The sequence below is a fragment of the Oxyura jamaicensis genome, chromosome 14 (assembly GCF_011077185.1).
Source record: "Oxyura jamaicensis isolate SHBP4307 breed ruddy duck chromosome 14, BPBGC_Ojam_1.0, whole genome shotgun sequence".
In the NCBI taxonomy this organism is placed as follows: Eukaryota; Metazoa; Chordata; class Aves; order Anseriformes; family Anatidae; genus Oxyura; species Oxyura jamaicensis.
Window position 1 is genome coordinate 5868596 of NC_048906.1, and position 19745 is coordinate 5888340.

Consider the following 19745-nt stretch of genomic DNA (forward strand, 5'->3'; position numbering starts at 1 on the left):
GAAGGTGTAGCCCTTTCTGTGGCCTGCCCTGTCAAGAAATTTAGCCCATACTTCCAACACCTTTAAACACAAGGCAGATATTTTTTCTGTACACGTGGTGGAGATTCAGTTGGGCAGGAGCACAGTGTAAGTGTGAGGCATCAACCAAACCACACGCACTTCTGCTCTGCCTCCCTGTGAAGGAGAAGATGGTGATCACAGAAGCCCTGGGGGTCTCCTCCCAGGCTTAGTTTTCAGCCACCTCGCGTTGCTGATAGTGGCTTGATGACTGTGCTGACTTAAATACGGCCCCGAATACAGTTCCTGTTGCTGGTGGCTCCCTGAAGTTACTGTGCAGTCATAAAGCTCATAGTAAGCAGTGGCTGTGTTAGTATGAAAGGCCTACTTGAGCAGAGCAGGCTTCTGTGTACACGTACATTGTGGTGGTTCAAGGGATGAAGTCACCACGTGTTTGAGATGCTGATGTTTCTGACACGCTGCTGCAGCTGATGCAAACTGGTAGACAGTTCTGGTAATATTTTGTACTTATGGAAGCTAAGTAAGATGAAGATTAGTAAGTTCTGTTCAGTTTTGTTCAGCAACATCATGACTTTCCAAGGTTAATCTTTTAGGAGTGCTTAATGCAGTAACTTAGGTAGAGTTACTCCAGATGGATTAAACAAATCACAAGGCTAAAGTAAAAGTAGTTATTTAGGACTGTGGTTGCTTGAATATTATTTTTATGAGCTGAAGTGGTTTTGTTGAAGCATCATTATGACATTAGTGAATTAGTGGCTGTACATCTGGGCCCTTGTTACCCATGTGTAAGTTGTCAGAAAAGAACAGTTATTTAAATAAAAGGGTTATCAGAACTATTCCTTGATATGCTTTTATTCCAAGCTGAAATGACTGTGTCTTCAGAGGAGCTCAAACAGCAAATCAGTTAGTGCACGATGGAGAGATTGTGTTGTGGGTAAGATCTCCTCATTCCATTGCGCAGATGTTTCCAGTCCCTGACTGACACTTTTTCCTGTTTTTCAGTACTGTTGTTTTAAGTGTAGAACTAAAAAGTAATATTAAGGGGTAATATTATTCATTTAGGACTGTTTATTTGAGTTTTATCTTAGCATGAGAATTCAGCAAGTTTATAGTTGATCCTAACGTGCCTGAAAATGCTTTGGTAATCACTTTAAAAAAATAAATAATTGAATTTGCGAATCAGCTGAAGTAAGGAAGACTTGTGAATTTTTGATCAGTTGCTTTAAAACTGCCTTTAGTATGAGGACAACTTTTAGTACCCCTCGTTTTGTAATCTGCTATGACATTTCAGGTTGCACAAACTTCAATGGAAAACTTTAAAAACGAGGCCACAGTTGTGCCCACGCTGCAACCCAGATACTTATTCCCAGTTCGTTCTTCAGAACCGGCTTCCCTATTTTGAGAAACATGCAAGCAGCTTCCCCCTGTGTGGCGGTGCAGCCTTCCTCGTGGCAGGGGCTGCCAGCCCTGCAGCAGTGTCAGTGGAGGGAAGTGTGTCTGAGCTCCCGCAGCTTGACTTCAAAACAGGGCCACAAAGGTGCACTCTGGTGCCTTACAGTGAGCTCAGCCTTTTGAGACAGGTGCATGAGTTTTATTTCCCTTGCCCCAGCTGCATTGCTACAGGAGGGTCAACCTGCAGTGGGTCAGTGACAAACAGGCTGGGAGAGGAGCGATAGCATCTGCACCCATCACAGCGCCTTCCCCTGCTGACGTGACTCAGGGTGCTGATGTGGTTTTAGCAAAAATCCCTCAGACCTGCTAACCTAGTTAATTCTGAACAGCTTTCCAGAAAGTATTCAGAACTTGTGGTTCCTTTCAGAAAATGCTTTATTTAATTATTTTCAAAAGACCACGTTTCTGTTTCCAAAAACATGGTTCTCTGCTAAAAATAGGACAGAAACCAATAGTTGCATACAAGTGGGAATGATAATAATGGGCCAGGCAGGAGTATTTCTGTTTTTTTCTATTTAGCAGTTTTTTTTACTTGGGTTCATTTATATTTGACCTCTATCTGAATGTCCAAAGCACTGAAATTCACTGTTACGTGGATGTGTTAGAGACCATAATGGCATTTTCATGCATCTTTTGTTTCTGCATACTTTGGATAATTTTATTAGCTATTGTTTGAAAATGTCATTAGACATTAAGTCAGTTTATTCAGCTATCAAAGGCTAATCCAAACGTACAGAAGGTAATACCCTGCTCCTGACCTCTCCCTGCCTGCAGGCTTTCAGATGTTCTTTCTTCGGCAGGCCTCAGGTGGTTGGGAAGGGGAAAGGGCTTTCACCCTCTGGGTATTTTGTGAAGACCACAGGACAGGCTGCAGGTACCCCAGCTCACTTCCCGGCACAGGAGAAAAGGGAGAGGAGATGATTAAGCAAAGAAGTCAAGGGCCTTACTGTCTTCCTGGATAAATACTAGGTGAAGTCTCCTTACCCTTTAACCCTTTTAAAGGTCTGAGATTTAATGCAGCAAGTTTGCATGCTTGAAACAGTGGTTAGCTAGCAGGATTTCATAACCCGTTGACCGTGAAGTACTCCCTCCCCACTTCTAAAATTTGCTTGGTTGAACATTACCTCTAGAAGCTTTGCAGATTTCGGGGAAATTTCTTGCACAGAAGTCTTTTAAGGTGAGGCTACAGGGGTCAAGGAACTATTTCTTATAAAGGATATTAAAAAAAAAAAGTAGTATGCTTCAAACATAAGAAACTGAGTTGAAAATCATTTCCTCTAGTTATTCATTTTAATATTGCCACTTTGATCTGTGTGGATTTGAAAATACAATTTATTAATAAATCTCTCCCCCAACAGGTATTTTGATAGTATAAATCTATTGTATTTGCTGTTAATAGCAAACTTTAAAGGGAAGAAAAAAAAAACAGAGGAAGAATGCAACAAAAATGTTGACCTCGATGAATAAAAATCGGACTGTTTGTACCATGAGAAAATGAGATAATTATGGCTATAAATTCCTTTGCTCAAAGAATGAAAATAAACAACATACACGCTATGTGGAAACAGGAGAGAGCCATTGCATTAGGACAGATTCCCTGTAATCTTTTCTCCATGGTAATTCTTAATAATGTGGGGATGTTTTTTTAGTTAAGGACTAAAACTGTTGAGAATGTTCCTGGAGTTTGGCAGCTTTGCAAGATGAAAAGGCCTGGTTTACAAACATTCCCGCCCAGGAACATATTTGGGAGCCAGTAATGTGGTGTTTGGACACTACTACTTCGAGCAGCATTAGATGCATTTCTTACTGCTGCGTTACAGCCATCTGGCAGGTAAGGGCTCTGTTTGTCTGCTAACAAGTGAAGACTTTTTAGAAAGTCTAACTTGGAGCCATTCCACATAAAATTTACTTGAAGGCTTATTCTTCTTTTGGAAAACAAAAACAAAAACAAAAAAACAGCAGGTAATAAAAAAATACATGTTAAACAAAGGGTTAAACCATCAGTTACATACAGCACAACAGCACCACAAGCTATTTAGGGCCATTGTGGAGCTTGATTATTTCTAGATTGAAAATGAATTTTTGTTTTAAGTGATAGCTAAATGGTTTTCTCTGACACAGATTGTGCTACCCAAACCATATCAGATCTGTCTATAAAGCTCAGCATTTTCTCTAGAGTGTCTGAAATCCTACTACAAAGAGTACTTGCACCTTAGTGTGACACCCAGTAGGAATAAAAGGCTGACGTAACATACTACTAACTTGTTAATAATTAATTGCATGTTTCTGTACTTAAGTGTGAAGGGTGGAAAGTATTGCTTTAAAGACTACCTACAAAACTGATGAATGAGCAGCCACTTCAAAGAGAAACGTCCAAAAGAGCAACAGAAGGGAAGCTGCTTTTGAATTCCCTCAGTTCCTCCTGGCAGCCCTGAGCTCACAAAAGAAGCAAGAAATGGTTCTTTTCTGTTCTGTAACACAGCCAGCTCCCAGCAGATAAACCTGGAGGTGGAGCAGCCACATGAGGTTCCTTTTAATAACCTGTGCCTGACATAGATGCTGAAAGAGTCTTACCTAACTTGCATGGTTTTCCCTTCCTGGGTAAGGGAGGTTGCTCACACCATCTCTAGACAAGAAACAGATACAATTTTGGGGCCAGTTGTAGCTCTCAGTTGCACTGGCACATGTTTGAGATTGAAGCCTTTGCAGTTAATCCAGATTTGTGCCTTACAGCTGAAGCAGCAGGACGGATCTTGGCTTCTAACCCCTTTGTATTTTTCAGATTTCTCCATATACAGCATTTCTATTATTAATACTAAAGAAGCAGAGCAAAGCACGTGAAAATGGAAATGCAATTTTTACAAGAGTGCTCAGTTATTTCTTCAGGATAAGTTGAAGCTCCCAGAATTGTGCTTTCATGGTAATCGTCCTACACTTTTTGAGCCTTGCCTTTGCAGCCATGCCCTAGGTTCCTTTAACCAGCATTCCAGCTGCATGCAGCATGTACTTTGTTGCTGCAAATGATGGCTCCAGCCGGTTGCCTTCATTCATTCTGGTAATTGTGCTCTGCCCCGGTCCCTCTTAGCCACGCGCTGCGCTGTACACCCTGCACCGACCCAGTCAGCTGCCCGATTGCTGTCTGTCTGCATCGCTCTTTACTTCCCACAGCTCTCCAATGGCTTTCTCTTGGCTTTGGGAATTCAGTTTATGATTTACTAGTTCCTTGGGTCTCAAATTCTGGAAGTGCACGTGCACTTCCAATGTCTTCAGGTGTCAGCAGTAAATGATCAGGGCGATCATTTAAAACAGGGTTAGGAGGCAATTTTGAGGCTAGCTGTTCCTGATGATATAGTAAGTAAAAAGGATCAAGTGAGTGAATTTGTCATTTCTAACCACTTTTTACACTTAACATTACATGAAATTAGATCTGGAAAGGAGGGACTTGCAATAGGTGTGAAATTCTAAAATGTCATCTGTGTCCAGCTTCTACAAAACCTTATCATCACTGATTGCTACTGTAAGAATTAAAAGTCAACTCATGTAGTCCACAGCAGCAAATATTGTCAGACAATGTATATTGGAAATTTGTAAGAGCTAATATTTAATGTCTTAAAATGAGAAGCATCCAGGATAACTCCTGAAGGCACTTCACTTGAGTTCAGTATATATTAACAAAAAAATATTAAGGTTAATACTAAGGTACCTTTACCAGATGACTTTAAATTAATCTCGGGATTGCCTTAAAAAAAAAAAAAAAAAAAAAAAAAGGAAAGAAAAGGAAAGGAAAGAACCTTCGAGTACTGGGGAAACTCCATTCTTCCTATTGCTATCTATCACTCTCAAGCATGGCATTGAGAGAAAAATTAGTCAGAAATAATGCCAGTTTTCCATCCCTAAACCTCTGGTTATTTGAATACTGAATGCTTTTAAATGATTTGTTTCAGGCCTTTAGAGTACAAATTCACTTTTGATTCTTAGATACCTATAAAGAGGCAGAACAAAACACCACTGAAGTTAGTAAGTCTCGTGGGGCCTGGGGTTCTCTCTCACAGAGCTGTACCCAGTGTTTTTCTTTATTGTTGGTGTTTTAGAATGTCGTTTCCAACTAAATACATGCTGTTCTGTATATGACAGGCGAGGAGTACCAAACCTGAAACCATCAGACAAAGTGGTTTTCCTTTGTTTTGTTTAGGGAGATCTCTTTGATTATGCTTGTAAAGTGCTCTGCTAGGTAATGATAGAACATGCATCTGTTTAAACCAAATTCAAAGAGTATCATGAAGTGACACCTGCTTAAGTTTTTAATTAAAGTGACTTAATCTCTAGCGATCTCTACATACATAGTCAGAAAGTAGCTGTGTTTAATGTGTACTTTGAACTGCCATTCATTTAGAAATCAAAGATTTGTAAATGAAACCCAGTATGCTAGACATGATGATATTGGACTGGAATCCCTTCTTGTTGGCATAGCCTATTTTTTCTGATGTTGCCAGCCCCTGGGAATACATTCTCATTAAAATTATGTATAGAAGCAAACATAAAAAGGTTATCTTAAAAAATAAATAAGTGCATATATAGAACAAAATATGCAAATACATATAGTTGTTCATGTAATGGAGAATTGCTCCTGCCTTTTGTGAGCAGTGCTCTGCCGTTAAACAATTGCACTGTCTGATGAGTTACTATTTTGAAAAGTGACTATAAAAGCCATCATGTATTTCTTTTTACCAGTTTTCTAAATTTCAAGTCTCTGGCGGAGTAGGTCAGGTAACTGAAGGCTATTTAATGCTACTCCTTGCTCTTCAGTGGGTAGGGTCATTAACAGGCTCTGTTTAACTCAGTCATCTCTCCGTATTGGCAGTGGCAGCACTTGGCCTTCACTTTCCTTCCCCTGCTAAAAAGGCAGGGGAAAGCTCCAGCTCCTTTCTGTGGAAGTTGTGGGAGGTGCCATTTCCTCTAACAGGACTCTGATCTTTTTCTTGCTGCTGACTCTGTTGGAAAGCTCTGCAAAGGGAATACTGTTTGTGTGTCCTACAGAAAGGGATCTGTTTTCTGTATTTTTCCCAACTGTGTGAATTTTGCTGGGATAATATGTCTTAATGACTGATGGTATTTTCGCTGATATTCTTTAATGTTCATATTCTCTTCTCTCAGCTTTTCATGTACAGAAGTCCCCTGATATTCTTGAAACAAATGTGCAGACAGTCCTGTATTTTCCCTCTTTGGCAGCTGGTGATGGTAAATGGCAGTAAGTGATAGTGAACATTGATTTGGAATGGAACAAGGAAAAAGAAGCAGAGGCTGTTTGGTTTTTGAAGATCCATAGTTTGTTATCCCTACCTACTGGTGACACCCATGGTGATTTCCAGCATAATCATATGTCTGACCCCACCGCTGCTGTCCTCAGGATGGAATGTAACATTTGGGAACTGTAGCCTCGCTGCCTGGCAGAAGTCTCCTAGTCACGATTTTTCTTTGCAAAATGAACACCATCTCCTCTGTCAGGAAGGGAGACTGAAACTTCGTAAGGGAAAGATGAACAAAGCCCTTAATTTGTGAGAGGAAGGAAACTGGTAGAGAGAGAGCACGAGCGCTGTGACAATGCTGAAATGGGGGCGGGGGGGGCAGATCTTGGCCGGCAGCAGGGAGGAGTTTGGGGCAAGCTGGAGGTGTAAACCTCTGTGCTGATAAATGCAGAGCGATAAAGTACGAAGGAGATGCAGATGCTGCAAGGGGTTCTGGAGTGGCTGGGGAGCGGGGGTGTGCGGGGGGAGCCCAGCTTGCATGACTTCGCATGTAACCCTGCTGGCACGTTCACCTTGTCTGTGTTACGGATGTGCGAAGGTAAATTCCTAATGAAGATGTGTGCAGATCCACCCAGAAGGGAGGTGAACATTTCTTGATAACATTGTGTTCTCAAACATCAGCTCTGAAACGCTCAAGACATTTGCTTTTGATATTCCTTTGACCACCTGCAGAGCTCACCAAACTAGTTTTGGGTGAGAGGAACAAGACTGCGCAAGGAGCTTTGGCTTCATTTAAATGTGGGTAGTCGTGCTGCTAGGATGGAGAATTAAATACTGACATGCTAGGTGTTTGGCTTTTTTTCTATTCTTTCCTTTCCTTTTTTTTTTTTTTTTTTCCTTTTAGAAACTCTCTCCTTCCCTTGGACTATGGTTTCTCTATGTTGCTACCTTTACAGTATTGACTAGCATCTGTATGAACTGCACTTATGGAAACATGCTGGGATTAAAAAAAAAAAAAAAGTATTAAAACAGTGACAAACAGCTATTTCACTATGAAGTTTACTGATGGCTGTTGCTGTTGCATGTCCAAAACTCATAACATACAACTTTATTTGCCCGCTTTTCTGTTGTCTCAGCTTTGCTTCAAAAAGCTATAGTCACCACTGGATGATTTCAATCAAAAACTAGAGAGTCAGAGGCTAAATGCTATCCACAATGTTTATCTATCTTAGTTTAAAAAAATTGTTGCACCACAGTATTGTCAAAGCAGTATGTCTATGAGTATAATAAGTAGCAGGAAAAAAAAAAAAAAGATGGTCTGAATAAATCCAGGATGCATTCTGTTTCTAGTATTTAAAATATTAACTAGTTTTTGACTGGACTGAATTGCTCATAGATTAATTCAAGTTGGAAGGGACCTCAGAAAGTCATCTACCCAAAATGCACAAAGCAGGGCAGATGGGAGATGAAACTAGATCCTAAAAACCTCTGAGGACAAAGGCTGTGCTACATCTGGGCAACCTCTTCCAATGCTTGTCATAATGGTTAAAGAAATACAATAAATGCAGTCATATATTGGAATCTCTCTTTTTTTCAACTTTTGTCCATTGTCTTTTTTTATCCCACCATTTATCACAGTAAAGAGCCTGAATCTGTGTGCACAGTAAGCCTCCTGCAGGTGCATGGTGGTTGTGGCTTAGGTCCACCCAAAACTTTCTCTTCTTCAGGTGGAGCAAGCCCAGTTCCCTCAGCCTCTGACCACAGGGCTGCACATGTTCTGCCCACAGCTGTCCTCGTGGCCTTCTGTTCAACTGCTTTCAGTTTATCAAAAGCTTTTGGGAGGAGGGATGCACAAATCTATACAAAGAAATATCATTTTGGTCTTTATGCAAAAAGATCTTTGTGTAAATCTGTTATGTGGAGGCTTTGTTGTCACAGTATTGTCATAGCACTATGTCTGTCATTATAGTAGGTAGCAGAAAAAAAAATCTGGTCAATGAGCTTGAACTTTTTTAGCTGTGTCTTGCGGTTATGTATATAGAACTTAGAGGAGCATTTTCTGGGCCAACTCTAGGTTTTGGGGTAACACATTATAATAACAGCAACAATAACGGCCCCTAAAAAGATGGGGATGCATACATTCAGTGAGTTTATGATTGTCCTTCAGTGAAGAATTTAGACTAGAAGCTTGTCTTGCTATAGCTGATATCTTACTCGGTACATCCTTTCTGTCCTTACACATGAAGTAGACTCTAAGATTAGTGTGGTTGAGTATATTGGAAGTAATAGAAAACAGACACAGAAAAATTGTTGCATGTTTAAAAAAAATCATAAAATGAAAGAGGAAGTGCATCATTTATTATAACACCATGTAGACTAATGAAAAACATACTGCAGGCTGGAAATTTGTTAAGAGCTGAACTCCAAAAGTTTCCATTCCCAAAAATGCCTTGGGGCCTCCGGCTGTAAGCTTGTGGCTAAGGAGGCCCTATGGTAAACTGACATAAAAAATAACTACTCCATAAACATTCAGCTCCTGTTTCACAATAGTTGGAAATAAGTTTTAAAGAAGTGTTCCCAACTGATACTGACTATACTTTATCAAAGTAAAAGGAAGGGAGGCAGTGCATTTATGACTAGAATGTCAAATTGGGAATGAAACACTGGGGAGATGGGTATTAGGCACAAAAATGTTATGCTCATTGTACAGAGGAGAAAACAAAAAAGATGAAGTGATTTGCCAAGAGCAAGAGCAGCAGTCAGCACTGGCAGAACTGGTGTTAGTATTAAATAATTCCTGGCTCTTGTCCTTTGCTCATTAACTAGAGCAGGGCAGACAGCACACCTATGACACACTGCTGCGAGCAGGTCACCAGCCTGTGCTCAAGCACGTTCTTCAGGCTGTGTGCGAGCACACCCATGTGCCCTCAGAGGAATGGTGTTGGCCCCTTAGAGAAGGCTGAATTTGGTGCCTCTTTTCTTTTAATGTGTTTGGCTTTCTTAAAGATATGTGTCTCCTGCAGTTAGCCCACACTGATTCACTAGGTGTTAGCTTTGCCTTTCTCCTTCCTGACCAGCCTTTGCCAGTGACAATCTTTAGCACTGAGCATGGAGTTTCAGGCAGTTCTAGCTGACATGATGGCCTGCTGGTAGAGGCTGTGAGGGAGAGCATTACAGCCCTGATTCCTTCCTCGCAGGGGTTGGCAAGCAATTTGCAGAGATTATGCCAATTAAATCCTGCAAGTGTTATGTTCCTCCAATCTGTTTCTGCAGTTCGTGTGGATCACAGAGGTTCTTCTGCCTGGCAGAGTCCTCAAGTGCCTTAGGATCATGGGATGTATCCATGAAGTCCAAATTTCACAAGGCTATAAAGATGTTGTAAACTGGAAGCATCTTCATCTGAGCCTACATAAATTGCCAGTTTGTGAGCTTTGGGGAGGAGGTTGATCTGGGAGTAAATACAGACTGTCTGCACTGGCTCTTCTATGAGCACTTAGTAAGTTTTCTACATTTTCACAGAAATAAATACCAGGTCTAGAAATCCCAATGTTGGTAAATATTTTCACAGTTGTACATTGATAAGATAAACATATGACAATAATAGTTGCATTGTATTGCTATACCTGTACTTGCGTGATGTGAAGCACAGAAGAATGTCAGTCGTAGATTGAGCCACTGGAAGAAAAAAAGAAGAAAGAAAAGGTAAACCAATTGCTCATAGTTGGTTGAAAGAAATGAAAAGCAAATTTCATCAATTCTGTTAAATACATTTCATGTGTTATGTTTCACCATACCATGCTTTTTATAGCATTTACAGCATGCAATATTTTCATGCAGTGATTAGAAAATCCAGAATGTAACTGTTTACAATGTTTGGTATTGAATTGCTTCATGATTGATTACTGACTCAATGACTGTAGCTGAAAGGTTGATAGAGTTACTGTATCATTGTGATGTTGGTGTTGATGGCTTTATTTACATTTTTGAGGTGAATTGAGGTTCTTGAATAAAAGCTGTGGATTGATCTAAAAATAGAAACTCACAGCTTCCTTCTCCTCATTGAAAATGTCACGCATGCTGGGTTAAAACTGAAATGGAACAGTCCTGATACAAAATATTTGGCATGTAATAAGATACTATGACAAATGTCAGTTTGGTTTGTTATTGTAAAACACAGTGGTTTTGGCATACTGTGTTACGCTAATTCACTTTGGTTACTGAGGATGTATCTGTTCCTTTGCACACTGGGAGAAAATATGGAAAAGATGAATGTTTTAGTAAATTATAAAAACAAAGGTATAGTATGTGTGACCACTCAGAATTTGTAACCAGTATTTCAGTATGGAGATCTAAATTATCTAAAGGAGAGGAATGAAGTAAATCACTAATTTCCATATTTCTTGCAGTTAAAATTAAAGAGTTTAAAGTCTTTTAGCTTGGATAAGTGATTGAACAGTAATACTTGGAGAGCAAGATAACCCTAAGAACAAATTGTCACTATGGTATCAAAGGTGTGTTTTCCCCTAAAAAGAAAGATTAACTTTGAGGTTACTCAATTATGACTGAATTTTGAGGGAAACAGAGTACTTCATTTGTGAAAAAAATTGTTTAAGATAGCAGCCTGTGGCAGCCCATTCTTTTTATATTGAAGTTTTACTGAGAGGTCAGTAAAGGTCTGTGAAAGATCTCATCTCCTACTGGTTCTCATTTCCCTTCCCCGTTCCTGCACCACTCGTGCCGCTGGTCTCTGTGATGGGTGGCGCGATGGGAGCCAGCAGTGGCCCGGCCCAGCCCAGCCTCTGTCCTGTTCCTCACGTCTCGTGGCAAGCGTTGGAGGGCCCAAGAAAAGTATGTGGTGCAATCAATATTTGGTTGCAATTTTAGTTTCACAATCTGATGAAGAATAGTAAATAGAAGCACTAATTGCTATTATTACGTGGCCTTGAACTTGAGAGAGCGACTTCCGTGTGTGTGCCATGGTTTGTGTGTGTGTGACGTGTCACGCAGCTGGAAATCACCTCCCTGGCTCGAGCAGTCCTAAGACATGCCGCAGGCTGGCTGGCTGTTTGGTCTCCAGCTCCGCCTGGCCTCTCATCCCACCACAGAAACAAATGTCTGCTAATTCATGTGAAGAAACAACAGATTTTCTGTTTATGAATTCATACAGATTGAAGTTGTGTTGCAGGTGCTGTTAAGACAGCTGCCCCGAGCTTTACAGCACAAAACACATGTGGGAAGCTCTTTTTCTCTGTTCATTAGCGGGGCAGGAGGATGTGAGCAGTCCCGGCTGACAGGCCCCACTGCTGAAGCGTGGCATGGCTGCTGTACGCTCTGGAGCCCCTCAGTGTCCCTCAGCGACCTCCAGCACACTGGGCCGGGCGGCTGGGGCTGGCGCCTCCTGACTGACACAGCCCTTCAGTGCCTTTGCTGTGGCCTCACATCCAGGTATTTATGGATGTGATGGAATTAGACATGTGAATTGTCATTGAATTCAGCCGGCTAAGCTGCACAAACAAACTTATTTATATCCATGGCAAGCTGCAGTGCTGAGATCGGCATTCAGAGGACCACTGTCGTGTGCTCATGCGGGTTTGTAGGGTGGGTCGGAGAATGGTTTTGTCCGTACCAGTCACCAAGGAGAAGCTTTGCTTCTGCTGACCTTATTGGATTCACGAGGGTAACGTGTGTTTCATTGCCTCCCTCCGTGGTGACTCAGTAGCTCTTCCTAGATTGATCTGTTTTTCTTGCATTCTGATCCTTGTTGCTGAAGTACATTTTCTTTTACATGGTAAACTAAGTTTCAGGAATGATTAAATCGCAATGTGAATCATAACTGAAATGCTGAGCTATGCATACTGCTCTTCACATCTATACGCCAGCAGGGATGAATAACAAGTTTTGTAGTGACAGGCTTCAGCGGGTCTGCAGTTCTGCTGAGAGGTGAACCCACTGCTTTATGTGTCTTTTGATATAAGCAACTCCAAGGGAATAAACAGCCAGTTAGCCAGTTTGCAGAGAACTTGCAGCGTGACTGAATGCACAGAAGTACTTCTAGGTAGCTTAAAGAATGTAATACCTTTTCAAAGGTCATGTGTCATGCAGCGTATAATTTTATTCATGAGGCCCGAGTTGTATATTCCAAGAAAAATATCATATTAGTCCTATTTATATCATATTAATCCTATTTAATGCTGAGTCACAACATAAAATTTTGCAGTGCTGTAATTAACAGTAATGAAAGATAAGGAGCAGCAGCTGTATAGCTAGTGAAGGAGTTAATTTCAACGTGTATTTTAGACCATTACGTACTGTAAAGCAAAAAGCCTTGTGTTGCCAGCACGAAGCGAAGGAAGGCAGTTAACCACCGCTCCCCTCGCCAGACCAGCAGAGCTGGGGATGCCGTGTGGCTTGGGCTTCACTAACATTGATTCATTAGCTAAGGCAGTAGCAGGCACTACAAATGTGGAAGAATATATAAATTATTGTTACTGTTTGTCATATCCCAAGGAAAAACTTATTTCTGCCTATGTGAATATCAGTTTTTCTCCATGAAAACGTTTCTCTCCTTTCAGGTTGAAGTATATTTTATAAACTGATTTAACAGTTTAGTTCAGGTCTTTGTTCTGTCTGTCAAGACTCTCAGGAGGCTGAAATCTGCAGGCCATCCAATACATCATTGTTCACATTGTACTTCTTTTTAACAAGTCTGAAACGTTTTCCTTGTGTGGTTTCGCAACCCCGTTTTTTTTTCCCAAACAGCATGAGTCCTATCACTAGATCAAATTTAGAATTCACAGCTTCCAACAATTGTCTAATGGATCCACATGTTTACACAGCATGACATTGGCATCCAGATAGTGCTGTCAAAGTCTCCAGGCTGTACTACTGTCTCATGCTTCCTCCCTGCTCTTAAAGGAAAAAAAAAAAAAATCTATATTTACAGTTAATCTGGTATTCTGGGAAGCAGTGAACGGTGCTTTTACTTCAACCACCAGTATTGCTCCCAAAATTCAGAAAACAAACCTCTTTTTTGATCTGCTATATATGAAAATGTCAACTCTCAGGTATTTTATCAGCACTTATTGTATCAATCTCAAAATGCTATTGAATGGGAGACCGGAAAATAACTTTTCCAGACTTGTTCCTTTTTTTCTGTCCTGAGTTTCCCATGCTGAATGACAGCTTTTATCTGTGTATGCCACTGCTACCAGCACCAGCACCTGCGGCTTTCTGAAGCTCCCAGCTACTTCTCCCTGCCACTGTGTCTTTGTGTCGATACGTCTTTCTGTAGCCTGATGGTGAACAAATTACCGAACTGATGTGTCTGCAAACTAACCTACCAGCCGGCAGGCTCAATCACTGGGCGTTTGTGTGGCATGAGAGGACCTTTTGTAATTAACTTGCCTGTGTGTTTTGCACAGTGCTTAATTCCTGTTCTGTGTGATCGGATGTAAATAAATCAGTAGCAATTACTTGGCAGCAACTTTCTGCAATCAGTTGCTCTGAAGAAACTTAGTCCATGGTAGCATTAAGCAAAGGAAGGGGGGTTTGGCTAGGACACCAGAACCTTTCTTGTTTTAATGCTCTCATGGGATCTTTCACTTCCACACAAGCAACTGCTTGAACTGGCCGAGTGGCCTTGATTTAACACTGCTGTACGAATACTGCTTGTCCCAGCTGCAGGGTATCATAACCTCTATTTCCTTAGCTTAGATTTGAAATCTGGAGCCATATGATTCAGATGAACCATGACTGCCCTCTCTTTAACTTGATGTATTTGTTTTGAAAATACCATTGTTCGGTCCAGGTTTTAGCTGCTAAGCAAATTAAGCTGATTTGCAGTGGTAAATGGGGAATACTTAGCAGCTTGATTAAAAAAAAGGGGGTGGGGGGGAGAGAGAAAAAAGCTGAAGCAATTTTTAACTCATCAGTGCCAATGAAAATACATTGTTAGCATAACTTTTTAAAAAAAGTTTTTAAAATTAAAAATGATAGGTTGTCCCAAAGGTAGCTATAGCTCTGATGAAAAAAATACTTCTTCCAAGAGCAATTACATGCTATACAGCGAGCTCACAAAAATGTTGCAGCAGACAGTTTTCAGAATGAAGGCTGATGAGCAGAACTGGGTTAGCTTTGCATTCAAAATTTGATTTTATGTGGGCTCCTGTTCTTGTGAAGCTTACATACAAGCTCTTGGATTTGAAGTAAAGCCAACTGGATTTGTAAAGATGCTTATCGTATTCCCTGGCCCTGTTCAAATCACCAGAAAATATTAAGGCTGACAAGCCTAACTTGATATGCGTCTCAATATTTTTATGCTAGATTACAGTATACATAGAAAAAAGAAAAGTCTCTACCACAGCTGGAGCCTGTTTAAAAAGAAAAATGAAAAAAAAACCCTGTGCCTTTTATTAAAAATTAATATATAGCAGAGAAAATGGAAAATCACCTAATTGCCCATGAGGGTTTACATATGTACCACATGACCAAAGGTCAATCTAAATTGCCACGATTTCCTACTAGGATTTTGTAATCACTTGTTACATAAATGTAGATCTCTTCACAGGCTTTAATTGGTAGGATTATTTTATAATTAAGCTTATAAACTTCATAATCTAATTACATTCTTTAACTTTTTGTCATTGCTATTTTGTAGTGGTGTTTTGTGAGTTTTCTTATTTATTTATTCATAAATGCTCAGAGACTAAACAGCAAGTTGAGGGCTGGGATGCTTTCCAAAAAATATAGTTCAGAGCTGTCGGTCAATCACTGAGCTGCTCCTGCTGTCTGAAATAGAAGTGGCCCCAGCAGCACCTGCCAGGACAGCATGTACAGGGTGCTAAGTTTGGCAGGTCGGGATTTCTGTCCTATAGCATGCCAGAGGGTCGCTCATAGGGTGTCTGCAGAGTTGCTTCTGATTGTTAGTGTATCTTACAGGTTGAAGAGTATTGAGGGAACTGCATTCAGATACTGAAGACGACCTTACAATTAAGATGCAATTTTACTCGCTCGGTTTAGAAAATTCCACTTGCTGCCCACCTGCGTGACTGAGTGAGGTTCTTCCCTTCTTTTTCCCCTCTCTCCCAGGGTAATGCAGTATACAGGTTCTGAGTTTGGTGTGAGACAGTGGAACCATTCCAGAATTTAAAGCTGTTTTTGGTGTCTGGTGGTAGTGCTACAGAGCAAGGATGTTTGCAGAGTGCATAGCAGCAGTAACATGGCCAGCTGGAGCAGTTTCTTACGCTTTACCGTCAATTCCCTTCTGACTGTGGTTATTCCAAACTACTTATACACCATAAGACATAGCCCATCCCATTTTATATTTTATGTAATGTCCCAACCTTGTAGGCTGCTCTGATTTCATTTATATTCACAGACACACGCCCACAAAGCTTCCATTTAGCACATCCCCATAAGTCAGACCTGCACAGGCAGCTAGGAGCATGCTTGTTCTAGCCCCTAGCGCTGCGGCAGCCTGTGCTGGTGGGCGGAATGGCACACCATCCTTGCTGGCCAAGCAGCTCCCCAAAAAGGAGCACATGTGCCTCCTGGCTCACTCTCTGATATGAACGCCTGCATTTTCTTGCCCAGCAGCTGGCCCATGTGAACGCGACCACCTCCCAACAAGTTGCAGCTGGGACGTCTGCACTGCCTCCCCTCCTGGTGCATGCCAGGTGGTGCAGTTAGTGCTCAGCTAAGCTGGTATTGGGTCACCCTACAACAGGAGAGTTGTCTTTGTGTCTTTTACTGGTAGTTAGCATTGCTAGAGGTAAGGACGGCGGGAGGGAGGTAGAAGAAAGGGTGGTGAGCACTGAAGTGAAGTGCTTCAAATGGGGAAGCTGGAGGTGGGCTGAATGTTGTTGTTACAATAGAGGAGAAGAATGGGATTTTGCAATGAGAAGGAAGTGGAGTGCCATGGCATTGCTACATCAGTTTCCAGTGGCCCACCCATTTGTTTTGACATAAATACCTATGCTAAAGCTATGTAGGCTAGACACATACCTTCAGACCCGTGGTATTTAGGTTTCATTATTACTCTTTGAAGGTTGAGCTTGATGTTCTAGTATTTTGTTTGGAGACTTAAACATTTAGGTTTTTTAATTCTGCCCTTCTAGCCATTTCCCTGATTTACCTTGCAGAGCAAATATGCTTTCATTTGGTTTTCCAGACTTCTTTCCTTTCTTTGCTTTTGGCTTAATTTTGAGATATGACATTCAAACCACAGTTAGAGGTAAGTGCCTCTTTGAGAGAGAAATAAAAAAACAGCTAGGGAGTTTGGAGGTAACAGCTTATTTTTCAGTATGCTGCAAGTCCACTAACACAGGTCCTGCCAAAGGCACCAACTTTAACAGCAGCAGCACTTAGGAGAGTGTGCTCAGGGTTTCTGGCAATGCTCACAAGCCACTTTGAAAAAACACGTGTATCACTTGTGGCAAGCACTCCATAGCTTGGAAAGCACTGCTGCAGACCAGTTTATAAGGATTTTTTTTACTTTATACCTTTCAGAGTTATCCATTTTCATTTCATCTACATCAAGCCCAGTTTCCTGTGTTGATATCTAGGATCTTAACATCAAATCTGTAATTAATACAGCTACATTTAGAAACTACAACATTTGCAATGTTTAAAGCAGCAGCTCATTGTGTTACACAGTGCGGCATTTAGCACGTTTTAAATATTCTCCACTTGTGCATGTACAGACTTTTATAGTTGAATTAATAATTTATAATATGCTGGGTCTCATATTCCAGGTCTGTTTGTTTTTAAAGCTGTTCACAGAACTCAGCCTAGGCCACAAACTTCTGTAGATGAAATGAAGGCTGATTAGAATTTTAATACTAAGGAAGGAAATGGTCTTGGGTAGTGCACTGCAGAGCAGAAGAGGCCTTCTGTTAATACACAAGAGTATTACTGTTTTCTTGAACTTTGCCTTCCTATCCAATTACTGCTTGTGCCTAGAAATCATAACTCTGGTGCCTCCAATTTGATAATGTTGAATGTAGTCCTCATGCTAGTTTACCTCATTTCCAGTAGTAAACATCATCTTGATTATACAACTGCTAGATAATATACTCCTAAAACTGAATTATAAGCAGCACTACATGGTTTTGTTCATAAACAAAGCGAAGTCACAATGGTATATCTAGTTGGCCCAGTTCTGTCTTTTTAAATGAAATGAAATCAAGAGGCTTTCCTTGTGAAATGCTTTTCTTGTGACTAACTTATTGCATATTCCACTCTTTGTGACACAAACAAAGCTTTCAGTGTTGCAAATGATTTTTCAGAGTCAAACAAAGTACCAGGAATCCGTGTTGTGCGATTTCATCACGCACTGCAGTGACAGCGCTGGCAGCATCTAGCGAGCTCACCCAAGGAGCAGGTGCAGGCAGCACCGTTAGCAGCATGAGCCAGCAGAGCAGGTACAAGCCAGTCCTGTCCTGCACCCTGGACTGGACTGGGCTGGATGCTTCGTGCTTCTCTGGATCTGTGGTACTCAGCCCTCGCTGCACATGCTTGCCGCACATTTATGGCAGGATGCTATTACCAGAGTGCAGAATCCCATTCTGGTATTATCACATGAAAATCGATTCTGATCCCTCAGTATTTTGGAGTGTATTATTAGCGTGGTACAACTAATCATTTTCATACAAGGGGAATGAAAATCGTGCCCTTGTTTAGATGCTGCATGTGTATTTATAGGACCATAATGCCCAAATACGGTGGTGAAACTTGGCTGCTTCTCCTGCTGGTTTCTGTGGTTTTGTTTCATTGTCCAGAAAAAGTGACAACATTCTCAGCTCTGTGGCATCCATCAACATGATTCATGTCATGTCCACTTTTGGCAGAAAAAGAGAGATGTATATTGTTTGCTTATTCCTTTAAAATTTCTGTGTTTTTTTTTTTTTTAATCTTTCTTTAAGGATTTTTGTTTGCAGTTCTCACACCATTAAAATATCACAGTAGGGACAGTCTGAAACATATTTATCCCACTCAAAAGACTCAGCGGTTTATGTACAATCTGTTATGCAAGTAGCTTTACTTTAGATTTTTTCCCTTTTTTCTTTGATCACTTGTGTAACATTTTATGAAATGCGTGTCTGATGTTGATTCCTTTTTGTGTTCTATTAGGTGCATTTGATTTTGCATCTGAAAGGACTGAATACTAAATGGCCTTTTCATATGCGTGTATTAACAGCATTTTAGTTTTCTTCTTTCAGACAGAGCAGGGAAATTCCTAGGATACAGGATCCTAGATTCCTAGGATCTTTTTGAGAAAGTCTAGAAAAACTATATTAGCAAAGGCAAAAAAGACCTCCCCAGATGTATTTTTATATTTTTTAATGATTTTTATACTGTAAACTAGAGCAGAAGGAACAAGCTGTATCAGAGAGAATTCTGGAAATGAAAAAATTATTTTATTATCTCATCCATTTGTAAGAATGGTACAGATAAACTCTTGACTTTCTTAGCGCTTTTTTTTTCCCCTGCATTAACCTACCAGTAACCAGGCATATATGAGTTTATGGAGACTTGGTATAATGAATCCCTTGCTAAGAAGGAGAATTGCAGTCAAAGATTTTTCCCCTCTTACAGTAGACAAATACTAATGCTTCCTTTCTTTTCTGAACTTCCAGACTGGAACAGTGTTTGATAAGCTGACTCCCAGGGTGAAAGTGCCCTTCAGAGATGCTCGCTGTAGAGCATACCTGCTCTTTGGTTTCGTTTGTTGCAGTTTGTAGGCACAGCACAGCAAGGTTAGTTTTGGTATCTGCATTAGACATACCATTTCAGTAACGTTTCTGTTAAACAAAGGGTTATGTAGTGATTCAGCGCTGAGCATGCAGATGATTCTACAGCTCTAGAGAGGCTCATTTCTGTCTAGTCCCATATGTTATCTTTAATCAGGAAGTAAGGAGGAAGGCATTTGAACTGAGAAGCTTTTGGAAATAACATGAGCAAATATAGAAGCTCAGACCTTAGTAGACAGTTTTACAGACTGCAAGGGAGGATCTGATTGTGGTTTTGCCT

At 40.7% G+C, this 19745-nt stretch overlaps 2 protein-coding genes across 5 annotated transcripts in view; one reads left to right on the top strand and one right to left on the bottom strand.

Annotated features, from left to right (window-relative positions):
* C14H7orf50 (chromosome 14 C7orf50 homolog) overlaps nt 1-19745 on the top strand; it is a 125946-nt gene that overhangs the window by 57372 nt on the left and 48829 nt on the right. The window lies entirely within an intron of this gene.
* Nucleotides 1-19745, bottom strand: part of GPR146 (G protein-coupled receptor 146) — a 49634-nt gene that overhangs the window by 16533 nt on the left and 13356 nt on the right. For 2 of the 3 annotated variants that reach the window (XM_035339252.1, XM_035339253.1), the window contains exon 2: nt 10350-10391. The gene's annotated coding sequence lies outside the window, so the exon portion shown is untranslated. Of the gene's footprint in view, nt 1-10339; nt 10392-19745 lie in introns of all 3 variants that reach the window. The other variant, XM_035339254.1, reaches the window with a different exon arrangement.